This window comes from Silurus meridionalis, chromosome 13 (assembly GCF_014805685.1).
Source record: "Silurus meridionalis isolate SWU-2019-XX chromosome 13, ASM1480568v1, whole genome shotgun sequence".
NCBI classification, from domain to species: domain Eukaryota; kingdom Metazoa; phylum Chordata; class Actinopteri; order Siluriformes; family Siluridae; genus Silurus; species Silurus meridionalis.
Window position 1 is genome coordinate 14,270,069 of NC_060896.1, and position 16,274 is coordinate 14,286,342.

Consider the following 16,274-nt stretch of genomic DNA (forward strand, 5'->3'; position numbering starts at 1 on the left):
ACAATTCAACAGTGGAGGCATAAATACCTGGTGTGCTGCTCTTTGCAGTTCTTTGCTTAGCTGTAGACAGGGTTATGTATTATTCAACCTCTTCAGGGCTGTCATTTGAGCCATTCTGTTCTAACTAGAGGCCTCAGCTGCAGTGCCTCTGTGTGTGTGTGCAATGGACGGCCATTTTAAAGCATGGCACTCCTAGGAGCAAGTCAAAGATTTGACAGACGCACCCATGTTTCTGTGCAAGCACAAAGGTCTAAGTCTCAGTATAACAGTTTAGCAAAACAACTATTTGTTCATACAAAAATGCACTACAATTATCTATTCTTTTCTGTGAATCTGGTAGTTTTCCACAGATATTCTTTGTTTCAAATTGAGCCTGAACTGCATACAAAACAGTGTTTAAGTCTTGTGTGGCCAAAGCCAAAGTCACCAAAGATGTGACTCAATAATGAAATAAATAATCGAAAGAAATGTAACCCCAAACTATGTTAACTTGCATTTCTTAATTTGATGCTTTGGAAACAAAAGTTTAAAACAAATCTTGTCCCTTGTAGAAATGACTAGTGCTATTTTTAATTATAATTTCTATATAAAGCATCAAAAGCTTCAAGACCATGTCTCATAATTTTATCTATCTATCTATCTATCTATCTATCTATCTATCTATCTATCTATCTATCTATCTATCTATCTATCTATCTATCTATCTATCTATCTATCTATCTGTCTGTCTGTCTGTCTATCTATCTATCTATCTATCTATCTATCTATCTATCTATCTATCTATCTATCTATCTATCTATCTATCTATCTATCTATCTATCTATAAATACACACATCTGATACAGAGCCACATAAATGTAAACATGTGCTTAATTTGAATGAATACATTACTGAGAGGTTGCCCATGCTTCAATGTCCAATAAGATAAATTCCTCTCTTTTCCATTATAAGTGAAATCTGGGCATTGCAGCATGATGTTTTCGACTAGTAAAGTAATGGGGACGTCCATCTTTCCCTAGTGTCCCCCATTTGCCTGTTCAAGGCTCAGATTTTTTTATTTGTAATTTTTATTACTTTTGATGAATGCCTGACTCATTAAAGTTGAGGTAATCATTGTCACTCATGTAAGACACAGATGCAACAAGCATTTAAATATCTTTATTGACCCTGAATGTGTGTATAAATGGGGGTTTGGCAGCAAAAGACCCTTGCTTTCTCTTCATGTGTGTTAAAACATTATGCCTGATTTTAAAATGATTAATTTTCTAAAATAGTATATACGTAGTCACAGAGACGGTTAACACTGGTTACACAAAAACTAGTTTAAGGAAGGTTAAAGAACTGGTTAAAGAACTTGAGCAAATGCCACATCCATGTGTAAATGTGTTCCTATAGTTGGTCTTTTAAGCCTGTGCTGTCACAGCTTCCATAATTTAACCAAACACATTTACAGATTTCTGAACACAATTATGATTTATTCAGCACAAAGCCTGTTGACTTGAGCATGTATAAAGTGCCTCAGTAGAATAGTGACCTTAAATTACATCTGATGCTTTAAGGAACAAAATTTTACAAAATGTAGCAGCCAGTGTTATATTTTTGCTCTTCTACTGAAATTAGTAATATTGTTGAGTGCTCTTTGTCAGGCCAGCTCTTTAGAACAGGCAGGATCTGTAATTTTCAGCTCTTGTCTAGAAAGTTGGAATGATTATGTTGTCTAATTCAACAGCACAGAGAAGTGTGCTGAATAAGACAGATGCATTTAAATATGAGCTCTTAGATATTAGAGACATATTGTCTGAAAAAGCGTTATCACTTTAAAGACAGTGGTCCGGATGAATGTGACAAAAAAACATCACCAGGAAGTTTTTTCTTTACATCATTCTCTATGATCTTTTAGATTTCTTGTCCTTGGCCTTTTTTGGTTTCTGCATTTTATAAGGCTTCTACCAAATCTAGCCACAGTAGCACCAGTTAGGGACTCAGGCTACATGAGGTATCTCTTTCATAACTGGACAAAATAACTGTGGACATTCAACATGTAAGTGTGTCATTTAAATAATTTAATGTATGTGACTCTTCTATGTTGCTCATGTTTTTGGTACACTCATTACTACTAATATTCAAAAATTACCATTTACATATTAAATAGGTTCCAAATTAAAGCTTAATTTTAACTCAAAAGTTTTTGTAAATTTCTTACTTTCCACATAATATGCATTTGACTGAAATTAAAGGTTGGTTACATGTATAAAGAACATGTAACTGGGACAAACTCCAAAGAAGATTTTTTTAAAGTGATTATGCAGTAGCAAAAGAAGAATAAAAAAAAATAAAGTCTACAGGGAACCATTTCAAAAGGTATTTGAAATTGGTTTGGGTGCCTGCAGCTCCAAACTCCTAGGAGCCCAGCTAATTAAAACACACTTCTGGCCTCCAGCAAAGAGATTTTGTTCTCATTTTTCCATTGTCTTGCTCCCCTGCCCCTGTCGACAAATTCAGTCCAAAACCTCGCCTTAATTCTAATTCCAGCTTAATTAATAAGATAAACGTGTGTGGTTCACTGAAAAGCTGCATGTTAAAAGAAAATATTGGCTATGGTATGTGTTGTTTATAACACTTCTGTCAAATCAGAACTATTTGAAGCAGGAAAAATCAATCAAGACCAGCTAACAAGTCTGTCTAACCTGAACAGATCGGCTTTAGCAAAGCTCTTTGGGAAAAGGTAGCAGAGAATTCCTGCCTGAAAAGAAAATAGAGTTTGCTCTTTGGGAGATAGCCTTCTTCAGGTAGAGACAATCCTACTTATTCTTGCTGTCTCTACTTCAAAGTGCCACTGGTTTAACTGAGACCTGATTCAAACCCTTATGCTTTCATAATCTCTTTAAAAAGTCTTATGAATATGCAAGACAACCTTTGTTATTACTACTTGTATAATTGTTCTGAAATCTTATTGATTCAGTATATAGTCATATATACTGATATATGACATCTAATATTTGTAATTAGATCTAAGTTTCTCTTGTCCACAGTTTTCCTATGCAAAGAAAATATGCAGGTATTGTATGAGAGTTTCTTTCCTTGAACATTTCTTCACTAAATAAAACCCTAAAGCAGGAGGCAGTAGTGCAGTTGTGCTTTAACCTTTCTATAGAGATCCAACTTCATACACTAACCTAACCAAACAACTCTTAATGTAAGTCCTGTTGTATGATGGGCATACCTGGCATTGCTACATTGCTGATGAAAGTTAATGACATTTGTTTTTTGAGCTTCAGACTGTGTGCAATATGCTGCCTGTCCCATCATTATTCCTCAGGGAGACCACTTATTGCTGAATAAACTGCCAACAGCTCTGCAGGCACCATCAGCTCTGGCATTCTTCACACAAGAACATAGTGTAGGAGGTGTCTGGCTGCCTGCTTGACTTGCTGATATTAATACTTTTATATAGCTTCCTGGATTGATTATTGTAGCACTTTATTTCCTATGCAAAAATTGTTTGCCAACCAGGTGAACGAAATTAAGTCCTCACATTTGGTTTCTTTTCATAATTCATCTAATGCATGTAAAATTATGGTTTGTATTATTTATAGCAATTTATGATTTATTTATAGCTGAGGCTTTACTAACAAGAGGAATAAATATGTATCTGAAGAGAACACAGGTACACTTCAAATCAGTTTTTTAGGGCATCTTTTTAGGTTTATATGATAATTAAGGGTTCTCAACATAAAATGGGTTTTATTTGGATTTTTTTATAGAGACATTGTTATTTATAGAGCTAATTGTATGACTTCTGCGTTACTAGTTAAGTAAAAAAAGAAAGTTTGCTTTTTTTTAAAAATAACTAAAATGTAACAGAAAAATCAGTGTCAATAAAAATATTTAATAGACCATTTTTCAGATCAAAAAAGAATGCTGGCTCTTAGAGATTATATTTTGCAAAACAAAAAACAAAAAAAACAGAAGCAAGTGTGATAGACAATGCAAAAATTCTCAAAGAGGTTTATTAACCAGCAGCTGCATAAAATGTCCCTGAGATTATTGATGAATTTCTAAAAACCTGCTTTTTTAGTTTAGTGCTGTTTTCTGTTTGTTATAGAAAATACATTTGTATTTAATTTTTTAAGTTTTGCTTAGAAAATTTTTTAAATATGCCAAAGGCTTTTGTGCAGTACTACACAATCTTTAATGATTCTTCAGAAGGACAACTAAAGGGTCCTTAAGGGTTCTGATCATTTAAAGAGTGATGCCCTGGTCTGTTAATATAAATGAGGTTATCAATACGTTGTTTCTCTAGTGACATGTAAATGTCACATGTATAAGGCCTAAAACATTTATAAAACATATTTCCCTTCATTTGAACTAGAAGATCCACAACTGTTCTAACAATGCCCCTGTGTACAAAGCAAGTTTCATGAAGATATGGTTGTTATTGGTTCCAGTGGAAGATCTTGAGTGACTGGCTACAGAGCTCTGACCTCAACTCTATTAAAGACCTTTTTAATGAGCTGAAATTCTGACTGCACCCCAGGCTTCCTCATCCTACATCAGTACCAGAATTTACTCTTGTCCTTGTTGCTGAATGAGCACAAATCTCCACAACCACACTTTAAGATCTAGTGGAACATCTTTCCAAAATAGTGAAGACTATTACAACAGCAAATGGGGACTAAATGTGGAAAAAGGGATGTGATTAAATAGCATATCTTTAAAACATACTTAAAAATTATCATAATTATAAATGTATTATTGTCTAATGATTACTGTGTTTTTGTGATAACACTGCAAAATTGATTAAAAAAAACCCCCAAATGATAATGTATTATGTTAAGAAATTAGAATTCATAATAAACTTATATTTCTAGGATTGTTTATAATGGTTTATAAATAGGTTATTGCATTAATATTTGTGAATATACATTCTTTACTTTTACCCTTCACAGTTATTTTTTTTAAACTAATATAACTTCTTCTTGAGATGCTGACTCAGCCTCAGGGTCAGAAAAGAAATTGTAAACTTGATGTTATTCAACACGGAAAAGTCTTTCTGCTGGGGGTGGGATGGAACTTTCATTTTTACTTTTGTATTTTTCACTGAAAACTCTAAAAGCATGCAGGCTTTACTCTACTCCTACAGCTTAAGTAGTGTTTTTTACAAGTTCATTGTTGCTGATGAGCCTTGCTTTTGTCCAAATTTGGGAAATAGCACGCTGGCACCTCAGCACCCAGATTATGTGCTGCCATGATGGCACTGGAACCCTTGGAACAATGTATCTCATCAGAAATTTGAGTTGGAAGCATGCTGTACTCACCCCTATCCACTGACAGCTCAGAGCAACTTTACTTTTTGCTGTTTTCCACAAGGTACCCAAAGAAGGAGACATTGTGCTCAAGCTGAACAGATATACAATACATCATTGTCCAGAGATATTGCAAGCAGAACATTAGCAATATATGTTTGGACACTTTGTCTAACAGAGTGTGTATTGTGTATGTGTATATATATATATATATATATATATATACCACCATGCTTGACTGTATGCAGGACAATTTTCTTGGTGCTCTCTACACACATGGTGGACACCATCCTAGTCAAACAAGTTTATCTTAGTCATATCAGACCACAGGGCATTGTTTCAGTAATCCATGCTCTTGAACAGGTTGTCTTTAGCAAATTGTTTGTAGCCTTTTTTGTGAGCCAGCTTCAGAACAGGCTTCCTTCTGGGTTGACGAACATGCAAACCGACTTGTTGCAGAGTGCGGCGTATATTCTGATCACTGACAAGCAGACCTTCCATTTCTGCAACCTCTGGAGCAATGCTGGCAGCACATTTATGCGGCTGTTTTTTGAAGCCAGCTTCTGCACCTGACGCACAGCACGAGGACTCAACTTCTTTGATCGACCCGTTCTAGACCTAGTGGAACCTGTCTTGGAAAACCTCTGTATGAACCTGGCCACTGTACTGTAACTCAGTTTCAGGGTGTTTTCTTGATCTTCTTGATTGAAGGGGTGTACTCACTTTTGTGAAATGCTGTATATATACCTGAATCGTCTATTAAAAAAATACAAAAATACATGAACTGTCAACCAAACAGTATTTAGTCAAGAAAACATAAAAGAACAAGAGTGAATCATTGATTTGACCTTTTTGCTCAAACCTCTCTATGTTCATAGTTAGACCTCAAATATTTCAAATAAAAAAAACACTATATAACACAAGCTTGCTGATATGTGCAGAGTCTACGGTGACCTTATTGCCTGAATATAGCCAGGACAAGAGAGAAATACTGGTTAAATAAATAAATATATATATATATATATATATATATATATATATATATATATATATATATATATATATATATATATACCCTAAAAGATATCAAGTGACATAATCTAGACACTGAGAATATACATTTTATGACAGTGTAATTTGTTTTGAGGATTTTTAAAAAAACTATTTAATGATAAAAATCTAAAAAATGCACTACCCTTATTTCAGTTTAACATACAAAGATATGCACAGTAACATGTTATTAGTATACCTTCACTGAATTATTTCTGTTGTAGATGGAAACAATTTGGTTGACAGAGATTGATGCAATATTTGTGCTAAAATAAACCTTTAGTTCTTTGTACTCCTTTGTACTCATGTAATCTCTGTGCATGTGTGAATGTGTGGCCTTTTCCTTTCCTCCTTAATGAGTGTAGGTTAGGCTGGTGTTATCCTGGTCTGATCCTGCGGATATTTTGCCGGTGCTCTCTGGGGTCTCAGTCCGGGTGACATTTAGATGTCAATTAATTAGATGTCAATGTGCATGCCTATGTGTTTATCTGTGTATCTGTGTGTGCACCTCACAACTTGCCAGTGAAAGACTTTCTTAATGGAGTAGGAATGCTAATACTCCACTGATTTGTTTACAACCCACTCATAGTGTTTCATCTTGTCTCGATCAAAAGCCCAGCCTGCATCCTGAATTGTGCTATAGCCATTGCTCATTGTAAAGACCAACGCTCAATGTACATGTCCAGCTATATCTATCTACTTGCAGGTCCAAGAATGCACAAGCAAAGTAAATATAGTGCTGCAGCAGCAGCTTTGTGCCCATAAACCAATTGCAGTCAATACGTTGACATGAAAAATGGGTTGGTCTATGACAAGGAGCCATTTACTAATGGTATAAATAACATAAATCTTCATTATTTAAGACTCAATGAGATCACTGTCCCTGATAATGATTTTTGTTTTTCATAAATTCTTTAAAGTCTTTCATTCAAACTCCTAAAAGCAGTTTGCACTTCCTTTTACGCAAATTAGAGTAATTATTCAAATCACAAAAAGTATTTTTAAACTACTCCACATCTAGGTTTCATTATTAATTTTAAAACATTCCTTTTTCATTCCCCACCTTACTTCACACATTCCCCCTGGTTACAGCAGCTCCTCCTCACAATTAGGTCCTGATGGTGTTGCCATGGCGTTCTCAACCCCGGCTGGTGCTTAAGGGGGGGTTTGGCCACAAAACAAAAGGATTAGACACTGAATAGTGTGTTCAAGCAAGAGTCTAGAAATGAATACAGAAATGTATCACTTTATTCTTGCATCTCATGTTTCACTTTCAATCTCACACATGACAAAGTGAAAGTTAAATTGCTTTTTTTTCCTACTGAAAATAATAAAATGACAGTATAAGCACAATGGGGGTGTAAAATGTTAAAGACTTATCTGTTATAACAAACAGAACTAATCAGAGGACACTCAAAGGACTCTTCCTGCTGGTTTGGGGTTTGGCAAACAAAACTGAATGTTCATTCAAATAGATGTTGATTATTCCGTTCTAAAAACATGCAATTACATTTAATTGCAGACTAGCTGTACTGTTTATTGACCTCTCTAATTTTGCTCACCTTCACTGCCATTAATCTTCACTACCAAGAATTAGCAGGCTGCATTTATCTGACTATATTTTCAAATCCTTGCAGTAGACGATTAAGGCAGGGTATTGGTATCCTGTTTGGCACATATGCCATCAAATTAACTGAGGTGTTTGTCAGAAAAGATACACTTGCTTTCATTATGATAAACAAGAGATAATGATGTTGATTTGAAAAAAGACCTTTCTGATTTCTTCTACATACAGTGGAAATGAAATGATATATTACATTAGGCTATATTCTGTAAAGTTGAATGTAATGTACATACCTGTTATTATACACAATAATAACTTGATCTGTGAAAACTTTGACTGAATACATATTAGTATAAACTGAAACACCAACTGCACCCGATTCTTTCTCGCCCAACAGAAGTGCCTGACCTTACTAATGCTCTTAACATTTAAATTGTGTACTGCTACTCGGGCATATCCACACTATGATCATGTTCTGATTAAACATTACAAATTTGAACAACCCTGGCACTAGAGGCAATTATAATGCTTAACATTCTTCACACAACAAATATGTTGCAAAGTTAAGACTGCCTGCCATTTCAAGCTTCTGTACTATACAGTAAGCTTGAAATGGCAGGCAGTCTTAACATTCTCACCAGTAAATCTTATAATATCTTAATTCGTGTTTAGCTTAATTCTCTGTTTACTACAATATTTAGTATATTTGTCAGACACTTATCATGAGATGCTGCCTTTTCAAGATATGTTAATGCTGTTGGAGTCTCTAATATGGAGAGACTCTTACACTTGCTCACCCCTTCGTAATTCTTGTGAGACGTTGAAAGTCTAGGACTGCTGAATCATTTGTGTGAACTCTAATTTAATCAGATTGCTTATAATGTGCATTTATTGACTCTGGTGCCACTGGATGCTGAGGCAGGTTGGCTCCACATAACTCCTCCCCTGTGTGGCTCTGGCGCTCCTGGTATAGACCAATTGAAATGCATTAGCTTAATTTTTCATTTATTTATTATTTATCTCTGTGTCTGTATACATATGCATTGACTCTTGGGATATGGACTGTATATTGTTTATGCCACTTTAAACTGTTGGTTTTAAATTATTATTATTATTATTATTATTATTATTATTATTATTATTATTATTATTATTATTATTGTACTTGCCAGAAAATAGATAAACTGAATTTACAGAATGTGTAATCAAATTAGTCGTTAGACAAATTCTTAACAAGGTGTACAAATCAAGCTTCCTTTTCATGGTGCCTTTTTAAAAGTTTCAAATTATATGTGGTTATACCTGTAGTCACCCTAGAAAGGTTCCCATGGTAATCCTGTTTGTTATACTGTATATATTATAGTAAAAAAAATGTATCTAAGTGTAATGCTGTAGGCAACATCATTAAGTTACAGTAATAATTATCAGTTTCTTTATAATTGTATCTTGCCAATCAGGGAAATCTTTTTCCAACCATTTCAAAACTATGTTTATAAATAAAACCATATAATATAAAACGATGAAATAATCAATAAAGAAGAAAGTAGGGAACTAGAATAAAAAAGGACATAGAGGGTGAAAAAGTGTTTTCAGAGAACATTCTGAAGAGGGTCAGCTTCTCAGTGCTTGGTTGCCACAGCAACCAGCCGCCCTTCCCCTTACTCCTGTTCTCCCGAAAATATTATGAGTTGGTAGATGAGGGGGGAGAAAAGGGAACGCTCTGCTTGTTACTTCTGTTAGGAGGCTTTGATATGGACGGCTGCAGCTGAGAGTGGAAAGTGTTAATTGCCTCCCTTTTGTAGAAAGCATAACGTCTGTGCCCCTGCAATCCGCTGCCTAGACACACACACACACACACACACACACACACACACACACACACACACACACACACAAAACACACACTCTAACCTACTAGCACCATTTAAGTGAAATATTTAATATCAACTATTGTAACACAACACAAAATAGAATAGAACGAGCATTCATTAAAGGATAATAAACCTGTAGTGTCCTTTAGTCTCTCTCTGTGCAGTAAAAGACACATCAATAATAAGGCTCTGTAATCAAGCTGTATTCATGCTGGAATAAAGGGAAGTTTAGAGAGCTGGGCAGGAAAGCTTGGCCGCTGTTCCTGAGATTATTCAAATGTTTTACCCATTTTGTCTGCCCATAAAAAGACACTAGCAAGCAAAAAGACACTTGTGTCATCAAGGTCTACCAATGATCCCCTTGAAACAGAACCACCAGTCAGAACAGTGGTGGGATTGCTTTGCTTTGCTTTTACAGTGAAGCACAAAGTAGGTTCCTAAACATTTACTCTCTAAGTAGAAACTGTCAGGAAAAAGAGCAGCTTGTACATCTTTCTCTTTCTCTCTCTCTCTCTCTCTCTCTCTCTCTCTCTCTCTCTCTCTCGCTATAAATGTGTATATACATATACACATATATGTGTGTGTGTTTTAAGCACTATGCTGGCCAATCAGAAGGAGAAAAAAACTTTTTTTAACCACTACTGTCAATAGCTTTAGGATGTAAAATCGAAAGGCTATCATCAGGACAGGTAGTATTGCAGCTTCACAGCTTCAGAGTCCCTTGGTCGATCTGAAGCTTGGGTTACTGTCTCTGTGGGTGTTCTCCCCTTGTCTGCATGGGTTTCCTTTGGGGTCTCGAGTTTCGAGTTTCCTTCAGACAACCAGAGGAAACAATTGACTGGTCGATTTGTGACTGTAAATTGCCCTTAGTGTACATAAATATATAAATATGTATGTATGTGTGTGTGTGTGTGTGTGTGTGTGTGTGTGTGTGTGTGTGTGTGTGTGTGTGTGTGTGTGTGTGTGTTGTGTGTGTGTGCGCTTGTGAGAGATTTCGGGGATGGGGTAGTCTTCCACCAAGGGAATTGCATCTACTGAATCAATAGTAGTGGCATTACAATAAAAGGTACAATAGTGGAATCAGCATTTTCTGTCAAACTACCAAACAACCTGTCTAACCTGTTAGAACATGGTCTATAAAAAGAGTATATAATTTGTGTAATTGCTATATCGCTCCATCATTTATCTTTTTTCATCTGGAATAGAAGAATAGAATAGAATAGATCTATCCATCATTCATCATGTTTTGTCTGTTGTGATTGTCTACAATGATAAATAATTGTTAAAGCTAGTGGATGTTTTTACAAATTTTCCAGTGATAAACTTCTGTGAAGTCCATAAACTTTAGTTTCTACTGACCAGCTTATGTTTTACACTTAATGACTGCACAGACTCCTGTACCATTTATTGAGCAGCAGATCCTTTCTTCTAACTGGGGAAAAGCAGTACTGCAAATTTCATTGATCTTTCTCATAGCAAGGTTCCTCTAAAGCCCTTTTTAGATTGGATTAGTTTTACATGGGGAGGTGGGGTAATGTAATTATTACAGGTTTGTCTCTAGTCCCGCCAGTAATTTTTTACGGAGTGTGTTCCTGCTTCTGGAAAGATTATGTTGTATTTAAACTTATGTAAATTGATTAGTAAAAATGATCTAATGTACTGTAGAGTCGCCTTCAGATGTGTTTTTGTTTATGCTATAGATTTGGGTTTGAGATCAAAACACCAATATGAGACTATAGTGAGACAAACGTCAATAGGTTACATAGGTAACCCTAGTTCCCTGAGGGAACGAGAGCTGCGTCAAAATGCTTTGGGAACGCTTTGCGCTTTTGTCCAATAGGCAGTCGTGACGTCATCGGCGGGCGACATCGCGTAATTCAGGGAGCTACAAAATGGCAGTGGTAGTGACATTAGCTCCTGCAGGGATGCAGGAATTATGGCCTGTTGACGCAGCTCTCGTTCTCTCAGGGAACTAGGTTTACATACGTAACCTAGTGACATTCCCTTTCAGGAACTCGAGCTGCATCGAAACGCTTTGGGAACGAGTATCCAATCACGCCATACTGACCAGTCCCTGCCTAGTGTGTCTGAGCACAACCGGCATGCAGGACAGAGGAGCCGGGAGTGGCTCTGATGTACAGGTCGTAATACCTAACAAAGGTCAGCAGGGTGGACCAGCCCGCAGCGTTAAAAATGTCCTGGAGAAAAACTCCAGCGGACCAGGCCATAGAGGCCACCATACCCGGCTGGAATGAGCCTTGACTCCGAAGGGAGTGGGAAGACCAGAGGACTGATAACATGAAGAAATGGCCTTCACAATCCATCTGCTGAGCTTCTGCTTATTAGCTGAAAAACCTTTCCTATGAGGGCCAGACAAACAGCTGCTTCGACTTGCTCCATGGACTCGTCCTTTTTGCTTTTTGCTAGTCGATTTTGCTTTTCCTGATCAGGGGCTAAGACAAAATGTCAGGTCATGAGGAAGCCACAGGCATCTTAGGCACATACCCCGGTTTAGGGTAGAGAAAATCGCTGGCCATGCCTGGGGCAAACGAAAAGAGCCTGTAGGTCCCCGACCCTCTTAAGGGAGGAAATTGCCGGTAGAAAGGTGGTCTTAACCGACAGATACCTAAGGGCCACCTCGGCCAAAGGGCTCAAAGGGGGGCTCAGATAGAGCCACCAGCACAAAGGCCAAGTCCCACACAGGCACTCAGGGTCGTATCCCGGGCCTCAGCCTCCGGGTGCCACGGAGGAAACGCTCTAAGGCACATCTTGTGGAAAAGCTAACAGTCTATAAGAAGCGAGTGCTTTCCCCAGGAAACGGAAGCTCGGACTCATCCGTCTCCATGCTTTCTGCTAGGTCAGCCTGCTAAACCCGCGACCTTTGGCGACGATTTGTCTCGGCGAGAGCGGGACCTGAGCTGTGAGGGATCGCATAGCCACACGGCTAAAAATGCCAACAGTCAACTGCCGTGAGACCCGAGTAAGCATGCAACACAACGGCTGTGTGTATCATCATTGTAGAGCAATGCTATACGATTCAGTTCGGGTCTTGTCCGCCCTGGTTCAACGGGCTCAGTCCCACCCTGGTGGGAAGCAAGCAGGCTCTAGTCATGGAACAAAAAGTAGACACTCTTCTGAGGAAGAAGGCAATCGAGGTGGTCCCTCCATCAGACAGAGAGTCCGGGTTCTACAGTCGGTACTTCATAGTTCCCAAAAAGGATGGGCGGTGGGTTGCATCCTATTCTAGATCTACGTCAGCTGAACCGCTCTCTGATGAGGCTCCGGTTCAAAATGCTGACCCTCAAGCAGGTTGTGTTTGAGATCAGATCCGAGGACTGGTTTGTCACGGTAGATCTAAAGGTGGGGTTTCGGCTGAATGCCAGGGAGTGTGCTTTCTCCATCACAGAGAACCACCTATCTCGGCGTCATATGGGATTTGATGACTATGCACAGAGGCTATGATCCGTTTGGACAATACCTCTGTGGTCTCATATATCAACCACCAGGGGGGTCTCCGCTCGCACCCTCTGTACAGGCTGGCGCGCCAGATCCTCCAGTGGGCCCAGGGAAAGCTCCTCTTTCTGAGAGCAGCTTACATCCCAGGCCAGTTGAACGGAGCAGTGGACACCCTGTCAAGGCAGGGGTCTAGACCTGGGGAATGGCGCCTCCTCCCTCATGTGGTGGAGCAGATCTGGGAGAAGCTTGGCAAAGCCCAATAGACCGGTTCGCGTCTCTAGAGATGTCGCACTGTCTCTTATGGTCCTCTCTATATCCTCCCTATATCCTGGACTCCATGGCACATGCCAGGCCGAGGTCGCACCTGTATGCCTCCATTGCGCTGCTTTAAGTTCTGGAGTTCTGGAAAGAGTTTGCTGGGACTGAGTCCATATCCTCCTTGTAGCCTTGCGTAGGCCGGCCCATCCATGGTTTGTGGACTTGGTAGCCCTCCTCGAGCACCCTCCATCTGAGATTCCACTGAGGAGGGATCACAGTCAATCAGGGGACACAATAGTCCACCCCCTTGAAGGGGCACAGCTCTGAGGTTCTGATCTCTCGACGTGGTAGTAGAGACCATTCTCAAATCCAGCGCTGCTTCCACATGGAGGTTGTATGCCACGAGATGGCATCTGTTCGCTGTGTGGTGCGCTCAGCACCAATTTGACCCAGCTGGTTCAGTGCTAGAGTTCCTGCAGGAACATTTTACAAAAGGGTTGGCTTCGTCCACCATAAAGTCTATGTGTCTGCCGTTTCGGCGTATCGGTGTAATTTTAAGAGCAGGAAAGAAGGCCCACCCACAATCCAGAGTAAAGTCTGGTTTTCTTACTTCTGCTACAGACTGGCAATTGCAGGTGGATCTAGATAAATGGCTGAAGATCCCTATCAGAATCTCATCTACACAACTTTGTCCAGATGTGATCATTTGCAGTTGCTACTGGGACACAGGCCGTGGTCTGATCAACCCCGGCTATGTCGCCTGGACGAGAGTGTCTGATATTGAAAGACTCAAAACACCCAATGACCCCAGAATGCATCACTGGTGATGTGTCCCAGTGCATCTGCATGATGTATTTTGTATTATATTAATTATACCAAATTGATGGCAAGGTCAAATTGTAAAGACAGAAAGAACATGATTCTAAAGGAACAAACCCAATGGACAGTGTCATGGATTGGGCTAACATGGCTGCTTCTGGAACATGTTTAGTAATCTTTATTGATGAGGAAAAACACATGATGATTGGAGCTAAATTAATTCAGGGATGATCATAATGCAGCAAGATACCCCATAACCCCATAACCCCAGACACTGCTAAGACAAAGGACTTGATAAGAGGGAAAAATGGAAAGTATTTGTCTGGGCATGAATGCATATCACCTACAGAAGAGTAGACTAAAGCGAGGACCCCCAAAAAAAGTTACATTATTTACAGAGCAAGCATGAGAAAGTTTCACAAGAAAAGAATGCAAGAATGCATCATGTTTAGTCAAAAAGTCAGCTTTATTGCAGCCAAAGGATAGGCTTGTTCATCACGCCTAAATGTAAATATTAGAAAATTAGTTAATTAGTTAGTTAAGTTCAGATCTATTTTATAGAATCTTTGTTTGATATCAAACCAACAGTTCTTTAGTATTTAGCACAAACAACAGAATTGAATTTCATTTTGGCTTGTGCTTTTTTTCTTTGGTATGGATATATTCCAGGAATTTCTATTGGTTCAGTCATCATCTCGACCATATACAATACAGAACACAGTGAAACAAAACCACATGCCTCCAGGATTAAGGTGCTTCATAAAACATAAAGCAACATAGATTAAAACAACACAACAATATATAATTTAATATATACATGTATATATATAAAAAAAAAACAATAAATGTTATTAAAACTTTAAATGAATAAATGTATTAATAAAAGATGCAGACTAAATAAAAAAATATTCGGGCGTTTTCTAAAACTTTGTAATAGCAAAGTTTTAGGTAAGTAATTGCAAGTTATATTTGTCTACAAATATGTCATTTTTACACAGAACACACTTAATGCTGTATACACTGATTATAAATAAAATCCTCTTTAGTGTATAAATCACAGACATTTTTCTGGAAATGTTCTATATAAATAGTATTTTTCGTTCACTCAATTTCTTGATCCATACTGTTTATACCTGTGTAGTCAATAATATTCACACAGCAACAATGGATTTAATTGCAATTAACTGAAGTGTACTGAAATTACAGATTGTAATTGGCAGATAAATCTAAAAGTATTATACAGAATCATAATTGAAAGGTCAGGCAAACAACATAAAATCGACAGGATTATGGGCAAAAACAAAACAGGAACCGGAAGCAAAATTAGAAGAAAAGGCTGGGTAATGACAACCATGGGCTGCTGAGCATATATAATCAGGTGCATAAGTATTTGCATACTGACACTGTCTTTTAAAATGTTGCCTCTTTACACCAGTGACTTCACTGTTTTGATATGAAAAACTGTAAAATATCAACTTTAAGACAAAAATAGTCCAACAAAAGTTTAGGAATGACTTTTTTACAGATTTTCTTCATTTTCACAGACTCAAATGTAATTGGACAAAGTAATATAATTACAAATTTAGAAGTGATTTATTATACATAGATGACTATATTATATTTTGATGTGCTCAAATGCTATTTTTTACTCCTTTGAGATGCATTTTTAGACTTTATAAAGCACTTTTTGCATAAAAAATCCTTAATGTTGCTTTCTCTGTATATTTTAGGTCATTAGTCATCTGTACTGTGAAGTGCAAAATCTGTTTTGCAGCATCCGAGCAAAGCACTATATATATATATATATATATATATATATATGACTGACAATTACAATGTGACAATGTGACAATGTGATATATATATATATATATATATATATATATATGACTGACAATTACAATGTGACAATGTGACAATGTGATATATATATATATATATATATATATA

General features: G+C 37.6%; 1 protein-coding gene across 2 annotated transcripts in view; it reads left to right on the forward strand.

Moving 5' to 3' along the window:
- necab2 (N-terminal EF-hand calcium binding protein 2) overlaps positions 1-16,274 on the forward strand; it is an 80,297-nt gene that overhangs the window by 14,471 nt on the left and 49,552 nt on the right. The gene's annotated exons all lie outside the window — the stretch shown is intronic.